Source organism: Stegodyphus dumicola, chromosome 2 (assembly GCF_044657685.1).
Source record: "Stegodyphus dumicola isolate Sdum_Otavi_A_Nest chromosome 2, ASM4465768v1".
NCBI lineage: Eukaryota > Metazoa > Arthropoda > Arachnida > Araneae > Eresidae > Stegodyphus > Stegodyphus dumicola.
In genome coordinates, this window is record NC_140769.1 from 83,051,399 (window position 1) to 83,068,225 (window position 16,827).

At 33.8% G+C, this 16,827-nt stretch overlaps 1 protein-coding gene across 6 annotated transcripts in view; it reads left to right on the top strand.

Moving 5' to 3' along the window:
* The window catches only part of LOC118184750 (somatostatin receptor type 2-like), a 512,152-nt gene that overhangs the window by 415,943 nt on the left and 79,382 nt on the right, over positions 1–16,827 (top strand). The window contains exon 1 of one of the 6 annotated variants that reach the window (XM_035354469.2): positions 6,303–8,798. The exons of the other annotated variants lie outside the window; for them this stretch is intronic. The gene's annotated coding sequence lies outside the window, so the exon portion shown is untranslated. Of the gene's footprint in view, positions 1–6,302; positions 8,799–16,827 lie in introns of those variants that run through there. 6 annotated transcript variants of the gene reach the window in all.

Here is a 16,827-nt window from a genome sequence, read left to right on the forward strand (position 1 = left end):
CTTCTGGAAATATTATTTAGTTTAAAAGAGTATTATTTATTTTCCTCTATTTGTAAATCTTGTACAAACTTTTATTCATTGTGAAAGAAGCAGGGAAAGGGAGGCAATTTTCGCCAAGTCATGATTTCGCGCGCTTTAGAATGTTCGAGAAAGAATTTTCATTGTTAGTTGACCTTAAGAGAGGAAAGTACGTGACGGAAAGGTCAAAGGTTGCTACTTGTCTTTCAATGTAAGTCGTTCAGGTTTTTGGCGATTGAAGGTCCGGTTGTTGGCTAAGTGAAGAAGGGCGCGCATGCGCGATCACCCTTATTTCCGCATTTTGGAGTTGAAAACGAAGATTTTGCCATAATTAAGGGGGCGATAAGTGAAGCCATAGTGGAAGCCCGTTTTGTGAAGGAGACGAAGGAAATTCGAGTTGGATACACACTCACTTTTGGCTGACTCTCGGACTGACTCGCTGATTTTTGGGCTTGCTGGACAAAATGTAAGTGACTCCGAGAGGTGTTTTCCGGCGGGGAGCGGCAAATATGCTCCCCGGCCGCGTTTGGTTAAGAGGCGAGACACACTTACTCTTGACCGGAGAAAGGAAAAGATTTAGTCGGCATCGAGCAGTGCTTCCGGCGGGGAGCGGCAATTATGCTCCCCGGCCGCGGGTTTTCTCAAAATGCGAAGAAAAAAAAAACTGTTGAGCGAATAACAAAAAAATTAACAGAGACTTGGGTCTCTATCTGTATCGGCAAAAGTCAGGACGATGTCCTCTGAACTCCGACATGAAAACAGAAGGAATTATGTCACCTTAGTCAACTGGAAGCCTGCGTTAGCCGTTCTCTAAAATGCCTAGCTTAATTGTCTACGTTTTCCTTGGTGGAGCTGAGAGTCTAGGCAGACAGCCGTGCGGTGTAAGCTGTTCTCTTGCTTCCAGTGGGAATAATTTTCTTCTATGGAAACCAGTAGCAGGCGTAAGATTTGACGGTATAGCTGATGTAATTTATTGTCGTGCCGTTCGAGTCTCTGTCTTGCGGATTTGCCAAGTGACGTAAGGATAGAGCTAAGATATGAGCTCTCCTCCACTTCAAGATGTCACCAACCAGATAAGTTATATATTTTTTTTTTGTGTTTATTCGATCCTCTCACGACGAAACTTTATTCTTTTAACATAACATTTGGTGCCGTGACCTCTGCTTAGTGAAGGATCGAATCAGTAACTGATTTTGTGAATTTATTTATTTCGTATAACTTACTGTTTTAAGAAGGTGTTAAATTTTAGGTGCTAGGATTAATTAGAGTTTTTGATTTGTGTTTGCTTATTTTTTAATACGAGAGTGATAAAGTTTGAAAATGTGTGTGAATTTCAGGAATTTTGGACTTTAACGTTAGGCACACAGAATTGAACTTTAAAGTTAGGAAAAATATATATTTTTAACGTAGGAGAATAGATACTGTATATTTTTACTGTAGAAAATCCTTGAGTGTTTTCTGGATGTATACTTTTGATTTCTGATTTCTGATACAAGATGGAAAATGAATTATTTCACGATAATCCTATGCTATTTGTGTATCCTTGTATAAAGTTTCGAGTGCTTGTCGGTAAAAACTGGACTCATTTTTTTGAGCACTTCTAAGAGAAAGAGATTAAAGACTCTAATTATTTTACTGAATGAGACAAGCCATAGCTATGCGTAGCTAGAAATTTTTTTGTGTGTGTGTTTTTGCTAATTATTTAACCTAGAATCTTGTGAAATGTATAATTGTGAGGGGTAACGTTAGAGAAATTTTGATTTTTTTGACTTAATTGAATAATATTTTGTGAAATGTATGTAATGTTTTCATGATTCTCTAGCGTAGTATATTATTGCGTTTTGATTTACAATGTTTTGTTATAATTCCAGTATATTGTGTAATGTGTTAGAAAATTTAATTTAGTATTGAGCAATGAATTTTATAAGTTCTGAAGGCATAATGATACAAATGAATGAGTTAGAAAAATTGAAGATTGTTTTGCAATTGCAAAATTCTGTTTTAAAGTGAACATGGGTTAGATTTGAATTTTTGCCTGAGATCAGCAATAGTGATGTTTGCATATTTTTTTTTTTTTGGATTGAATTCATTAGCTTGAGTGAGGTTCTAATTAGTTTAATGAGTCAGAGTAATTGAGATTAGTTATCTTCTGAGTTTTAAGTTTGTGAAAAGTTGTCATGTGAGAATTGTTTAAACAGTAGAAATTGAGTTAGTCTTGTGAATTGTAGAAAGTGAATTTTAATGAGAATTTTGTGACAACGGGAATTTGTTTTGTGAAAATTTTGAAATAAGTTTGAGAAGATTAGTTACTTTTGCTCTGTACTCTGTGGGAATTTTCTGTTGATTACAGGTAGTTTGTCTTGAATTTGCTAGTGAATCGTAATAGATTAGATTTTGAGTTATTGAATTTTCTTTCTTGGTTGGACTTGTTGCTGAATTTGGGGTTAATTCTTGTTTTGGCTTAAGTTTTGTATTTGAATTGGTAGTATCAAGATAGTTGTATCAGGTTTTTGTTTTGTTTTCTGGTGGTTTCTGCCAAGGTCCGTAAAATGTAAGTTCTCTGATGTTTAGTTTCTGTGGAAGAATTGAGATTTCTGTGGTCATAGGAAAATAGTAGAATTTGAGTTATGGATTTCATTTGTGTGATTTTTAGGGATTTTTGAGTTACGAGTTATGAGTATTTTTTTTAGTTTGGCACTTTTGAGAACTTTGCATTTGTTGCTTGCAGTTAGGTCTTGCGTGAAGTTGTAATGTCCTGAAAGCTCGTTTTCTTGTAAATACTTGCACTTCATGGTGGCACTTGACCTCTTACACCAGGGCAAACAGGAACTTGTTATCTGAGAAAACTATTGTTGTATCTTTTTCATTGTGTTGGTTCAGAATTGTAACGTTTCAGTCAGCGCACTTTTCTTTCCGAGATAAGAGATCTTATGTTCTCTTTCAACGTGTCTGGGGGTTTGCTTGATACGTAAAAGTTTAGGTCTGTCATTCATAATACAGCGCTTTTCTCAGCTTACATGGACGCGGTAAAGAGTTACTTTGTTTCTTTTGTTTGGGTGGAGGTGTTGTTGAAAGCTGTTACTTAGGTTACTATACAACGTTTTGGAAGTCTGATGCAGAATAGATCTCAGTTTTTGCCTAAATTGGGGGGTTTGTTTTGAACACTTTTTTGATTTGTGATATTTTATTTAGTGTTCTAGTAACGTGCTTCAGTCCAGCTTTGATTGATTTCTTTGACTAGTTGAAATTTTTTTTTGTGGACCTAATGAATTTTTAGAATTACTGAAGTTTTTTTTTGTTGTCTTACTAAGGGGACTAAAATAAGGTGTTGTTACTCACTAGTGTTTACTTTGAGGTTTGAAATTTTTAGCGACACTTCACTCTTGCTGGTTGATTTTTTTTTTTTGGCTTGATTTGAATTACAGTGAAATATTTTTTTGACTTGATATGGTTTAACATAATGACTATTTGTGTATTTGTTTAGGTATTGCAGTTTAAATTTTTTTTAAGTATCACTGATCTCATTGCTCATTTGAATTATGTACGAAATTTTTACAGTTTAATTGTATTTTCATTTTATGTGTATATGTGTATCTTGGTAGTATTTGTAAATTTTTGGCCAAACGTTATTTTGTATATGCATTAGGTTGTATTATTACTATTATTTTTGTGTGTCTTGGATAAAATTCTAATTGGTATTTGCACAACGTATTCTGGATGCTATTGTCGGAATTGATTTTGGTTGGATTGAATTTTTGGACAATCACGTTTTCTTTCTTTCTGATTTTTGTGTGGGGTATTTTCGGCTGGTTCCGAGGTTCCTTGTGTTGTAACGTTCTTTTCTTTTCTAATGCTTGGCCCTGATCAGGCCGCTTTTGTTCTTAGACGTGATTGTTTGGGATTCATTCCTGGAAGTTATTCAATTTCGTAGTACTTAAGGGGATCTTTACTCCTTATTTGAATACGTTCATGTGACATATTTTATTTGGAATTGTTTGAATTATTAGTGTGTTTATTTTCTCAGGAATGTATTTTATGTATCTGCGGCGCGTTAATTATCTTATTGATTGATCTTAGACATATTTTGTTTGTGATTAGCGCCTTAATTTTATTTTTATTTTTGTATGTGTTCTGAGTATTTCTAGGTTTAATTAAGTGATTTAATTGATGTTTTTGATTAATTATTTTTGATGATCTTCCTTGAGTATTTTAATTAGTAATTGCCTTGATTAATCTTGTTGTTTTACTTGCACATTTTGGACTTTACATTTAATGTGTCAGTAACGTCACTGTACCAAGGAGTCGTATGAAATATTGTTACATTATGTTATCCTTTAGCCTTATTGCACAGTATGAGTCATGGTATTTCAAGAAGTCTCTGTCTGCTAAATTTTGGTAAACCAAAATTTAATTCCTTAGGGGAAAGGAATGTTATGTAGAGAAATTACCGGATAGCGTTATAAAAAATTAGGTTAATGATTTTATGATTTATGGAAATTTAAATTTTATTTTGATTCTGAATTATTTAATTTAAGGCTTTAATTTTGGGGAAAAACAGATGCTTCTGGAAATATTATTTAGTTTAAAAGAGTATTATTTATTTTCCTCTATTTGTAAATCTTGTACAAACTTTTATTCATTGTGAAAGAAGCAGGGAAAGGGAGGCAATTTTCGCCAAGTCATGATTTCGCGCGCTTTAGAATGTTCGAGAAAGAATTTTCATTGTTAGTTGACCTTAAGAGAGGAAGTACGTGACAATATAGTAGATGTCATAAATATAGTAGATGGCGGAATCTCTTAAAGACTCGCGTTGGCTTCAGCATCTTTGACAGCTATTCAATCACTCAAGCGAGATTTGATTACGACCCAAATTATTAAATCAGTGTTTATTCTCAAAGCAGTCTGAGGTCTTAAGAATTAACAAACCTCAACATGAAATGACTAAGAGGAGAAAATGAACGAAAGGAGAGTGTGGGCAGACGATCTGTATAATTGGTTTATCAGATATTGCCCTATGTTTGTTGTTAGCAAACACCATTTGAATTTCGGTCGACATAGTCTGGTAAATGATGCTTGATTACCTTGCATGCCTTTTTCTCGTGCCTTTAGTCACATCATGGAATGACGTAGGGATTCATATAAATTTGAAACCAACGAAACAGAAAGGGGTACAGACATTTTTAAACGTATTAAATTCATTTTTGAATGTAACTAAAAACTTTTTTTCCACAAAAATTTGAAATTTAATCTATAAATGATAATTCTGTACTTTTTTGGTAACCATTGTTAAACGCTCAATTTTTGTCAAAAATACTTGCTTATTTTGATTTTTCTATCAGTTATATTTAGTATTTGCTTATTTGAATTCAAAAGTTATCAATAGGAAAGGTGAGTCAGAAATAAACTCTACGTTTGATCGCATTTTATGGTGACAATATTATGATAGTAGGTACTGTATATGATGTCATAGAACAATCAGTTCTTCAGTTTAAAGACTAATGCATAACAATATAGGCTGTTATAATTTTCATCTACAGTAGTGATCGGTAAACTGTTGTTCGGGAGGCAAATAAGCCTCTTTGGCTCCTTGAATAGCACTTTCTACAAAATAGCACATGCGGGCGCGCGTACGTAAAAGCAAGAAAATCTTGAAAATACAGCACAAGGGCCGTCAAATTTTACAGAAGCATGAAAACATCTGAAAACATATCGCCAATGTTATTCCCAGGAAATTTTGTTTTTACCGATTTCCTCGATTTGATTGTACTGATTATACATCAAATTGCGCTGTCGTAGTAATTGTCATATGTCAAATTTTAACTAATGAAATACTTGGAATTAATATACCACTCAATGGCAATTTTAACTTGAATGAGAAACTAAATAACGTAAAAATAAAGTTTAATTTAAAAATATCAAGAATTTCAGCTTCTTAGACCTTTCAAGTTTGAAGTTTTTCCAGTGTCTGAAAGAAAAAGTTGCCTAGCAACTTCGTCATTATCATAAAGTCGGGCAACATAAAATGCATAGGCGATGTTTGGATTGCATGTAATATGAAAACACTTCAAATTAGAAATGTCTAAAAACTAAAAACCCAGATATTTTAACACTAAATTTCATGTTCGCGTTATTTTATGTATCGAGTTAAAATTGCCATAATACTGATTCTAGTAAGATTTTTCTGTGATGTATTGATAAATCGGCTATTGTACCGATTTCAATACAATGGCCCATTTATCAATCACGAGACAATTACTTACCTTTGTATCTTTCAGACATTTCCAGGAGAAATTTGCAGACTTATAGAATTGACGATTAAGATTATCAACTCCATTACAGCTGAAGCTCTTAATCATCAATAGTTTAAAGAATTTTAAGTAGAAATGGAGAGTGAATACGCAGATCTTCTGCTGCATAACAAAGTACAGTCGTCCCTCGCTACTTCGCGGTTCATTTATCGCGGTCTCAGTACATCGCAGATTGTACAAAAATATTCATCAAAAGTTAAAAATTGAGGAATTATGGCAGGAAAGTTGCCCGGACGTCAGCAGAAGGCAGGGCGTGCCCATAAAATTCAAAATCCACGTCTCTGATTGGCTGGCTAGCATCCCGCCATTTGATATACCTCCTCACTCGGGAATCTTCGGAGCTGATGATTGGCGTAGACGTTTCCCCCACCTCACTTTCATACCAAGCGAAGACGACCGCGCTCATTCAAATCAATGTTTGAGTTATGCTTAATCTCGATGCTTAGGTGTGCTAATTTTTGCTATCCTCTTGCGTCTTTTTGTGCAAAATAGTTCACGTGAAGCCTTTGAAAATGGCTCCTAAACGTCCTCCACACTCTAAATCCTCTAGTAAACCCAAGGAAAAGAGAAAAATTATGACAGTGAATGAGAAAGTTAATTTATTGGGCATGCTTAAGGCAGGCCATAGTTATGCGTCTGTTGCACGCCATTATGGATTGAACGAATCGACGGTTCACTATATAAAAAAAGATGAAGTACATATCCGTAAAACTTCCTCAATATCATTTTCCAAGGATAAGCGAGTTGTGACTTCTTGTAATAAGCGAATTTTGAAAATGAAGAATACTTTATCAGTGTGGATTTCGGATTGTCGAAAAAAAAGTTTAGTCTCGATACCAATATGATTCGGATTAAGTCAAAGCCATGTATAATAGTCTCGTTCCTGAAGGAGAGATGAACGAAAATGATGGAGGTGATGACAACGACGAAAATGAACCTCAGCCTAGTACCAGCGCCTCAAGGGAACCTACACCACGAGAAAAACGTGGTTATGTTGCTAGCAAGGGCTGTTTCGAGAAATTCAAGAGATTTGGCCTTCGAAGCATTCCTTTGTATGGGGAGGCCTCCTCGGCAGACCAAGAGGCAGTTCTTCGTTACATCGAGGAAGAGTTTCTGAAGATAATTGATATCTCCTGGAAGAGGTCTTTAACATACATGAAAACTGACCTCTTCTGGAAGAGGAGACCGTCTCGGACGTTTCTTGATAAGGACGAATTGAACAGGCCAGTGTTTAAGGCCTACAGATATCGAGTGACTTTCCTCATGTGTGGGAATGTTGCGGGCTTCAAACTCAAGCCCGGCGTAATTCACAAGTTGCTGAATCCTCGGGCTTTGAAAAACAAAAAACAAAGCCTTGCTGCCCGTGTACTGGATGCACAAAAAGTAGGCATAGATAACAAAAGCCCTTACACTCAACCGGTTTGTAAACTGCTTTATCCCGCAGGTGAAGCTGCAGCTCACTGAAATGGGGCTGCCCTTTAAGGTCGTCCTCTTCATAGACTGTGCAGGAGGACGTGCAATCAGTCTCCATTACGACATTACGGTCATTTGGGCCTTCAAGGCCATCTTACACGAGGTCCTTATCTCCTCCATTGACGAAGACAACGGCCTTCATCCTGAAGAAATATTATCTGGAATACCACATTGCAATGTGCCTGGTCAACATTCAGAATGCTCTTAGTGAGACGAAAGAGCAGACATTGATTGCAAGTTTTAGGAAATTGTGGCCAAAAAAGGTCACCCATGACTACGCCTATTGTCACCCATTGTGGCCAAAAAAAGTCACCCTGATATACGCTACGCCTGACAAAGTTCCCCATTACGCCGTAGATAAGGCTGTGAGGCTGGCTCGGTTGGTAGCCACTGAAGTGTTCTCCGACATGACGACGGAAGAAGAGAACACACTGATTCAGTGCCACTTGAACTCCCTAACTGACGAGGAACTCGTCGAAATAACAAGGGCGGTGAGTGAGGAAGAAGAGGAGGTAGATGATGACGGTGACAACAACGAATCTAAAGAACGTGGCCTTACTTTGGAAAATCTGCAAGAGCTCTGCAATATAGCACGGACTCTGCAACAAAGGGCTCACGAAATCGCCGACAACTTGGTAAGAGCGGTAGAAGTCAGTAACCGTATTGAAGGTGTAATGACGTTGTAAAAGGCATCTTTGCTTAGAAGAAAAATCAACGGTCACAACTCCCCATCACGATATTCCTTGTGCGCTGAAAATCTTCTGCAGAAGCTTATCCTGCTGCCTCTACGCCGCCTCCTGCAGCTACTCCAGCTCTATCCGAAGCTGGCCGCGACGATCCAGCGTCTATAGCATCTGACGATGAGGTGTCATCTGAGTACCAGTAAAGCTCTCATTAATCTGTGCAGTAAATCATCTTCATCTTCTTCACCTCCATCGTACTGCGCAGGTGTTTCATCGACATTTTTAAAGATCAAGCAAAGAGAAGCTATTGTCAGAGGTGAGTTACGTATCTTGTTATAAAAGAAAAGTTGTGATAAGAATAAAAGAGTTCTAAAAACATATTTATAGTATATAGTGCACTTTAGTTACACCTACGTTTATCATGTTTATATTATATGTTACTTTATGTATGTTGTTTACACTATTAATATTTCATTTACGTGTTTAAAACTATTCCTTAATGTTCTAATGATAACATACGCACTTATGTGGTTTCATATACACTAATTGATATTATACATACACAAAAAATATACGTATGTTAAAAGTGAGAGGGTGACACTACTTCCCGGGTTTCACTTATCACGGCCGGTTCTGGTCTCCTATGAATCCCCCTACGAATATTGGAATGTGGAAGACCAAATTAGAAATTTTCAGTTTGTTTTTTTATCTATTTCATATTTTGCAAAACTTTACCGAATTTTTGATTAACAAATTCAAGGATTTCAAAGCGAGCAATGGTAATACTCTAAGAGGAAAAAAAACCTTTTTATCTCCAGCGCGCGGAACTGTGTATCGGAAATCCTAAAGATATGCTCATTTTAAAATTATTTTGCGACATTGCTATTGAACTGAATTTTATGGTTTAAGTGCAAAGAATGTGATATTATTAAGTAAAGGTAACACAGAAAACGTTAAAAAAACGCCCCTTTGGACGTAATTTAAAATTTGAAACCTTTCAGATTTTTTTAATATTATTATTGTCCGGATAAACTAGCAGTTGCTATATTAAAGGAGTTTAAAGTTTCGCAATAGATTACTGATGAAGAAAGAAAATATATAAAGATAAATACACTGCTGCTAGAATTTTAGTCAAAATAACGCTGAAAACCATTTCAGAGATTAAACACTTAAGTCATAACAATTGTAATTACACATTAAATTTTAGAGTACTGACTATTTTTGCTGCTAGCTTTTTCTGTAGCATTTTGAAGCAGAAATGTTTCTTTTTCTTTGTTTTGTTTCATGATATTTTCCTTGCAATATATAAAATTGCGTCGGTTTTGCTTTCCTAAGGGAATCCTATATCTTCTCGTCATCACCATTATTTTCTTCCTTTTCTCCTAGAGATCATTTTACACCTCGTTAACTGCAAACCGTTACATTACTCTTTTTCATTATCTTGTAGCAGTTGCTGTATCTTCATCTAACAGGTGCTAAAGTCATTCATCTCTCTGACGGGATATTTTTTGTATTTCACTCACAAATCATGCACCACTGAAGTTTTACGAAAATTCTGGTTTAAATTTATGGCCTACTCTTATTCTAATAACTATAACCTTAACTCCCGCGCTTTACTATCCCATAAACAGGTATCCAAAGTGTTATGACTTAGCTAGAAAGAGAGAGATTTTTTAAGAGCCAGTAGAGCGAGATATATTTGGCAGGAAAAGAATTTTTTAAATTTGTAGTTGAACTATTTCAAAAAACAAATCATTTTATCGCTTACATTTACACAGAGCCAGATTTAGACTTGATAAGGTCCTAAGCTATTTGAGATATATGACCCTTTATAAGTCTGTTATAATATATTTTAATACAGTTAATAATGTTATAATATATTTTAACCTTTAATTGCCGTGACAATTTTTTCGGCATAATTACTGTGAGCGGTCTCACAGATCGCTTTAGAGAAATGCGTAAAAATACATACTTTTATGCCTTTTTTAATGAATGTTATAGATATTTTATGCATATTTATGGAATTCTAATTCATTTAAATCAACATATTTTAAACATAAATCATTTAATTTTACGCAGTTAAATTCATACAAAAATTGACTATTGTCCTTCTTTTAAAGAACAACCCTACTAAAAATGCCCCATAGAAACCAGTAAAACTTTTTATGGTTACCCATAAGATTTTATGGGTTTTTATTGACTTTTACTGGTTTCTGTTGGTCTCTGTGGGTTTTTTTTACTGGTTTCAAAATGACCCATAGAAACCAGTAAAACTTTCTACTGGTACCTATAGAATTTTTGATGGTCTCTATTGACTTTTACTGGTTTCTGTTGATTTCTGTGGGTTTTTCTTACTGGTATCAATTGACACCCATACAACCAACATTCAATGGCAGAACTTTGTACTGGTTTGTATAGGTTTATATTGACTCTTGCTGGTTTTCTTACTGGTATCAATATAATAATAAATCTCCTGTTGGTTTATATGGGTTTGTGCTATTTTTTTATCTGACGTTAATATACTTCTTGTAAACAATAAAATTAACAGAATGAAAATATGATCTATTTAAGACCACCACAGTAACCTGTAAACGCAGGTGGTCGTTTTAGAGAGGGTTTTTACTAAATATGCTATTTTTTTTATTTATTTTTTTTCGGAAACAATAACAGTAATCATATACACCACACACAACGAGGTCTCTCCAAGGCGACCATCCGCAAATAAAAATTCATCTTTGCAAGTGGTCGCCTTAGAGAGGTGATGCTCAATACCAATAGATACTCACGTTCTCAGAGATACGTTTATCTTTTAGAGGTGGTCATCTTAGGGAGATTGCATCTACGGAATGAATCTCTCTAAGACGACCAGACACACTTGCAGAATTTTCTTTGTGAATGGTCGCCTTACAGAGGGAATATTCAATACCAAAGTATACTTATGTTTTCAGAAATACTAGTTTCTTTCAGAGGCGGTCGTCTTAGGGAGGTGGTTTTTGCTACGAGTTGGTTCTCTGAATACACACACATAAGCACTTACATTTCTGATATTAAAAATAAACACCGGTATCAACCAACATCTCTTTCACGCGAACAAGTTCATTCACAATCGCAAAACTTTTCTCCCTGTTAACGCTGACGTGAGAAAAAAATTCTCCCTCCCTCTCCCACTCTCAGAAGTTTCCCAAACAAGCAATATGGCGCCGCTCTAGTTATTGTTGTGTGATGGTGGTGTTATTTTCTTCGTGGTTGTAGTAATGCAATATATTATTTACTAGGATTTACTGTATTACAAATTCTACTATGTTTTACTGTTTAGAAATTAGTAATAAATAATAAAATATCAGCACTGACTATGAATATACCACTAAAGCCATGCACGTGTAATCGTGTCTAATGTTTGAGAGAACGTTGCTGATAACTGACTAGTTGTGAAATGGAGTTTCTGAGCGTGAAATTGATTTTCCATCTTTACTTTTATCCTGAAAAACAATGTGTTTAAAGACTGAAAATTGATAATTTCAGACTTGATAATTTGTTTCAGTGTGCAGATGCAGAAATGTAGTTTTTGCATTCTACTGAAACTGTATTTTGGAAAATTTATTTTTTTGATTACAGTTTAGAAATACTTTTTTAAAGCTTGTTCATGTAGATGCTTTATCATTTGAATATTATGTACTAATAAATTTGAGCATACCTTACTTAAAAGTGATCTTGCATGATTCAATTTTGAATTTTTCGACTAATGTGATGTTGCCGAGCAAAAAGAATGTTTTTTTTTATGTTTTAAAAAATGTACTAATTATATTTCGCGAGCAAAAAAGGTAAGTTTTATTAATGAAATAAACATTGAAGTATTTAATGTGTTTATTACTTATTGAATGGGGTAGACAAGACATACAAGCTTAAGGAATCTTTTTTCCACTACTAAAATTATGAGAAAATTTAGATGATCATAGTAGCTTACATTGTTTTTTCTTTTTGGTCTATTTTTCTTTACAAGTATGAGACTAGAACCACATTTTTACATTAAATATTTTGTGCTATTTTGTTAAAACACATATAATCATTTTTATGCATACTTTAATTTTCATTATTATTTGATGAAGAAAATTTCAAATGTGTTTTTCATAAATTGCTTTTGAAATAGAAATAGATTTGTGAATAAGATTTATGTAATATTAAATGTACTAGTCTTGGGAGTATAAAAAGTGAATTATTTATTTGAAAAAAATTACATTTAGTTGAAACCTCATATAGTGGTTATTTTCTTAAATGACCACCTCTGACAATGGCACATTTGTCAGGACAATAATTAAATAACAGGACTTAAAAAACCATTCATAGTTTTGTCAGGCTACAGGAAACTGGCATTATCTCGAATTGTGGAGTTGATTGTTTTAGGAACGTTTTGCTGTATAATCAATTGACTTCGGTGTAGTAATTTTTACGTGGGTATGAATTTTGCAGAAGTAATTGAAAGTTTTTACGAGACATTTAAAACCAAAGCTTTTCGGATCATGAGTCTTATAAGGGCACTGTTATAGCATTGCTTTCAAATATAGTTAGAGTAATATTTAAACATTATTTTCGAAATCACTTCCACAGGGAATCTGGTTGTTCTCTGCGGATGAAAACCCATATAAATAAATCATCTGTACAGCCTTATACAAATGCAGTTAAAATTACTGTCATTACAATTAAGCGAATATAGCCACATTTGTTTACAAAAAGTTATTATTGCTAAATACTGCACTATATCAATTTCATTTAGCATGAGGTATTTTTATATTATATAATCTACTGTCAAAAACAATAGCTACCTTTTCAGTACTTTAAATTTTACTATTGAGAATTTTTATGGTTCAAAATAATATTTCTATACATTATTTCAAGTATTCTTTTTACAATAGAAATCTAAATAACTTGCACCTAAAACACTGACTCAAATTTATTCCAATAATGCATCGCTTTAATTAAATTTATGCTCCCTTGAGATGATATATGAAAAACCTTGTGTAATAATAAATTATTAATATATATAGGTAAATAGTATTTTTATATATTTTTTCGGGTAAAGTGCAGAATCGCCCACATATTTATTTGGCACTTTGTACAAAAGTAAAAGGAATTGGATTTTTGTCAATTTTCTTTTGACTTTTAAAGTGAAAATAGGTTGATGTGTACATGAATAAAGTCAAAGGAGTGCACAATGGCATTTTTGTGCAATTCTGAGATTTTTTTTAAGTGAAAATAGGTCGATGTGTACGTGGATACCGAGTATGTGCAATTCTTAAAAACACGCCAAGCAGTGGGCGATTCTACACTTTCCCCATTTTTCTATAGGAATTTAGTTTCATTAAATTAGTTATTTAGTATAATTATGTGTATATGAGTATATTCATACTTATTCACATAGATGGAATTTTTACAGTACGAAAGTTTATCTTTTTTACATCAAGAACTACATATACTATAAATACCCATTATGTTATAGATTTTATTTATATAAAATCTGTGGAAGATTATATAGCACTAAAAGTGAGATACGGAATAAAACATTATACGCTATGAGATATTTTCTTAATTCCCGAACTGTGCGTTGAGAATTGGTATTTGTTGAAACTTGTAAATTTTTTAAAATTCATTTTGTTACAATATAATTTATTGTATTTTGGGTACTATTAAGTTTATTATATGTTATCTTCATGTTTCATTTATCTTTTGAGAGATACAGGTAACATTCAAAGTATTGTAATAAGGGGTCGACACAGTGTTTGTATATTATTATTTCTTTACTACATTATATTCTTGGATTCATCCTTTCTTCCACGCAAAACATCTATGTGTATGTGTGTCATAATAAGCTGCAGTGTGTTACTATCATTGGTAAGCGAGCTTTAAGGGGATAGCAAGTATGCTAAATTTGAACTCTATGTTAAGTTTCTAATTTGCAAGTCCCGTATTCTTTTTGCTTGCTTGCTAATAATGTTTCTCTTCCTGAAAATTTGGGTTTCTTCTAGTTTTGTTTTTTAATTTGGTTTAGTGCATTGTAGGTAACTTATTTAAGCAGATGCTAGAAAGTACCATCCTTTGGCAATACATTTCTCATTAGGTATCAAATTGTTAAACAAGCTGATGTGATTAAATACAATTGTTTAATTTCCCAATTAAAGAACTGAAATACAAATATATGCAGTGAGGTACAGTACTATATGTATATATTTATAATGAAATCAATAATATATATACAGTCAAAGTAATGATTCGCAACCATCAAATGAAATGATATTATATATATATGTAATAGATTCTGTAGTCGAATACAAGCAGCTGAATCCGTAATGAACAGCAAGAATTTTGATGGCTTAGAGATGTTGAAATTCCAGTCCACAATGAATAAGAAATTTGGCAGTCGAGGTAGATTTAATTAAACTTTTCTTTCAGCAAATATGTTGCAGCCACAAACAAGTTGGCACATTATTTATGCCTATTCCAAAAATTAACATTTTTGATAAATGTGTAGTAAGAAACAAGGAGCAGACAGACTGCAATCCAGCTAATACAAAGCGTAAAAAGCAAATGCGTTACGTTAAGGGTGAAATCTTAATTCAGACCGAGTTAATTTTGGTTCTCGACGCATTTTTACTCGTCTTTGATAGTTAATACTGTAAAAATACTGTATTGGCTGTTTGAGTTTTAGTTTCTTTTACAACATCAAATTATCTAAGAGTCATATGACATGAATTAATCTCCAAATGATGCAGAGCAGAAAGATTACTGTTTTTAGAATAGAGAAGGAAAACTAATTTTACGCTGCTAATTTAATCTTTTGCATATTCCTTATTTTTCTTACATATATATATATATATGTACATATATCATTCGATGGTTGTGAATCATGACTTTGGTTATTATCTTTCTATTCATTTTATTTTCAGAATTATATAAAGGTAGTTTAAAATTTTGTAAAGATGACTTTGGTTATTATCTTTCTATTCATTTTATTTTCAGAATAATATAAAGGTAGTTTAAAATTTTGTAAAGAGAATTTATACAAATATTTTGTAATATGTTTATAGATATTGACGTGCATTAAGAAGGACAGGCTCGTAGGCTTCTAGATATTTTAAAATTTTTATTTATTCGCATTGAGTTTTATTTAAAATTACTTTACATGCTTTCTCCGCAATTTAGTTCTGTACATTTCATCAGTGCTAATTATGTACTTCTGCTGGTTTATGTTTTTATGGAAATTTGATTTACAGTTCTATTTTTGTGTATTGTTTTTTATAGGGATTCTGTATATGGATACCCATTCTATGTACGATTCTATGTATGGATACTCCACTATGGTATAATGCTATTGGTTCTGTTTATGGGTTTTGTGCAGCGATTTTTCCAAGAGGTACCTTTATTGGTCTGTGGATTTTTGTGTAGTGGTTTTTACAGGATTTGGCGTATGGGTGCCTGTATAGGTGTACATGCTTTTGTTTACTGGTTTTTACAAGGCATACCCTACGGAATATCCATTTTTTTAATGGAAATTTGGCCAATGGATATGCATATAAAGTTTTGATTTTTGGCTATGGGTTTTTACTGGGATTTTGTTTATAGTGCCTACAGTTCTACAGAGATTTGGCCTACTCGTAACCATAGTCGTATGGGTTTCCGTTTACAGGTACAAAGGTATTTCACCTACAGGTACCTATACAGCCGTGCAGGTTTCTTTCTATGGGTTTTTACGGGTATTTGGCCTATGGGTACCCGTAAAAACCCATAGAAATGTACAGGTTTCTTTTTATGGGTTTTTACGGGTATTTGGCCTACGGGTACCCGTACAACCGTACGGGTTTCTTTCTATGGGTTTTTATGGGGATTTGGCCTACGGGTACCCGTACAACCGTACGGGTTTCTTTCTATGGGTTTTTACGGGGATTTGGCCTACGGGTACCCGTACAACCTTACGGGTTTCTTTCTATGGGTTTTTACGGGGATTTGGCCTACGGGTACCCGTACAGTTGTACGGGTTTCTGTCTGTGGGTTTTTACGGGGATTTGGCCTACGGGTACCCACAGAGCTGTACGGGTACCCGTAGGCCAATTCCCCGTAAAAAATTTTATGGTTTTCTACCGGGCATTTTTAGCAGGGAAAGCTTTTAAAAAACAAAGATTTTATTAAACATGCATGAAAATATGTGACTTTATTAAGTATTACTGTCAATTAAACCGTAATTATGTAATAATGAATTTAATTATTAATAAATAATACATTAGTATATCTTTGTTTACAAAGACGAATCATAATATGGTACGGATACGTAGTCAAAACACATTTTTTGAGAGCAC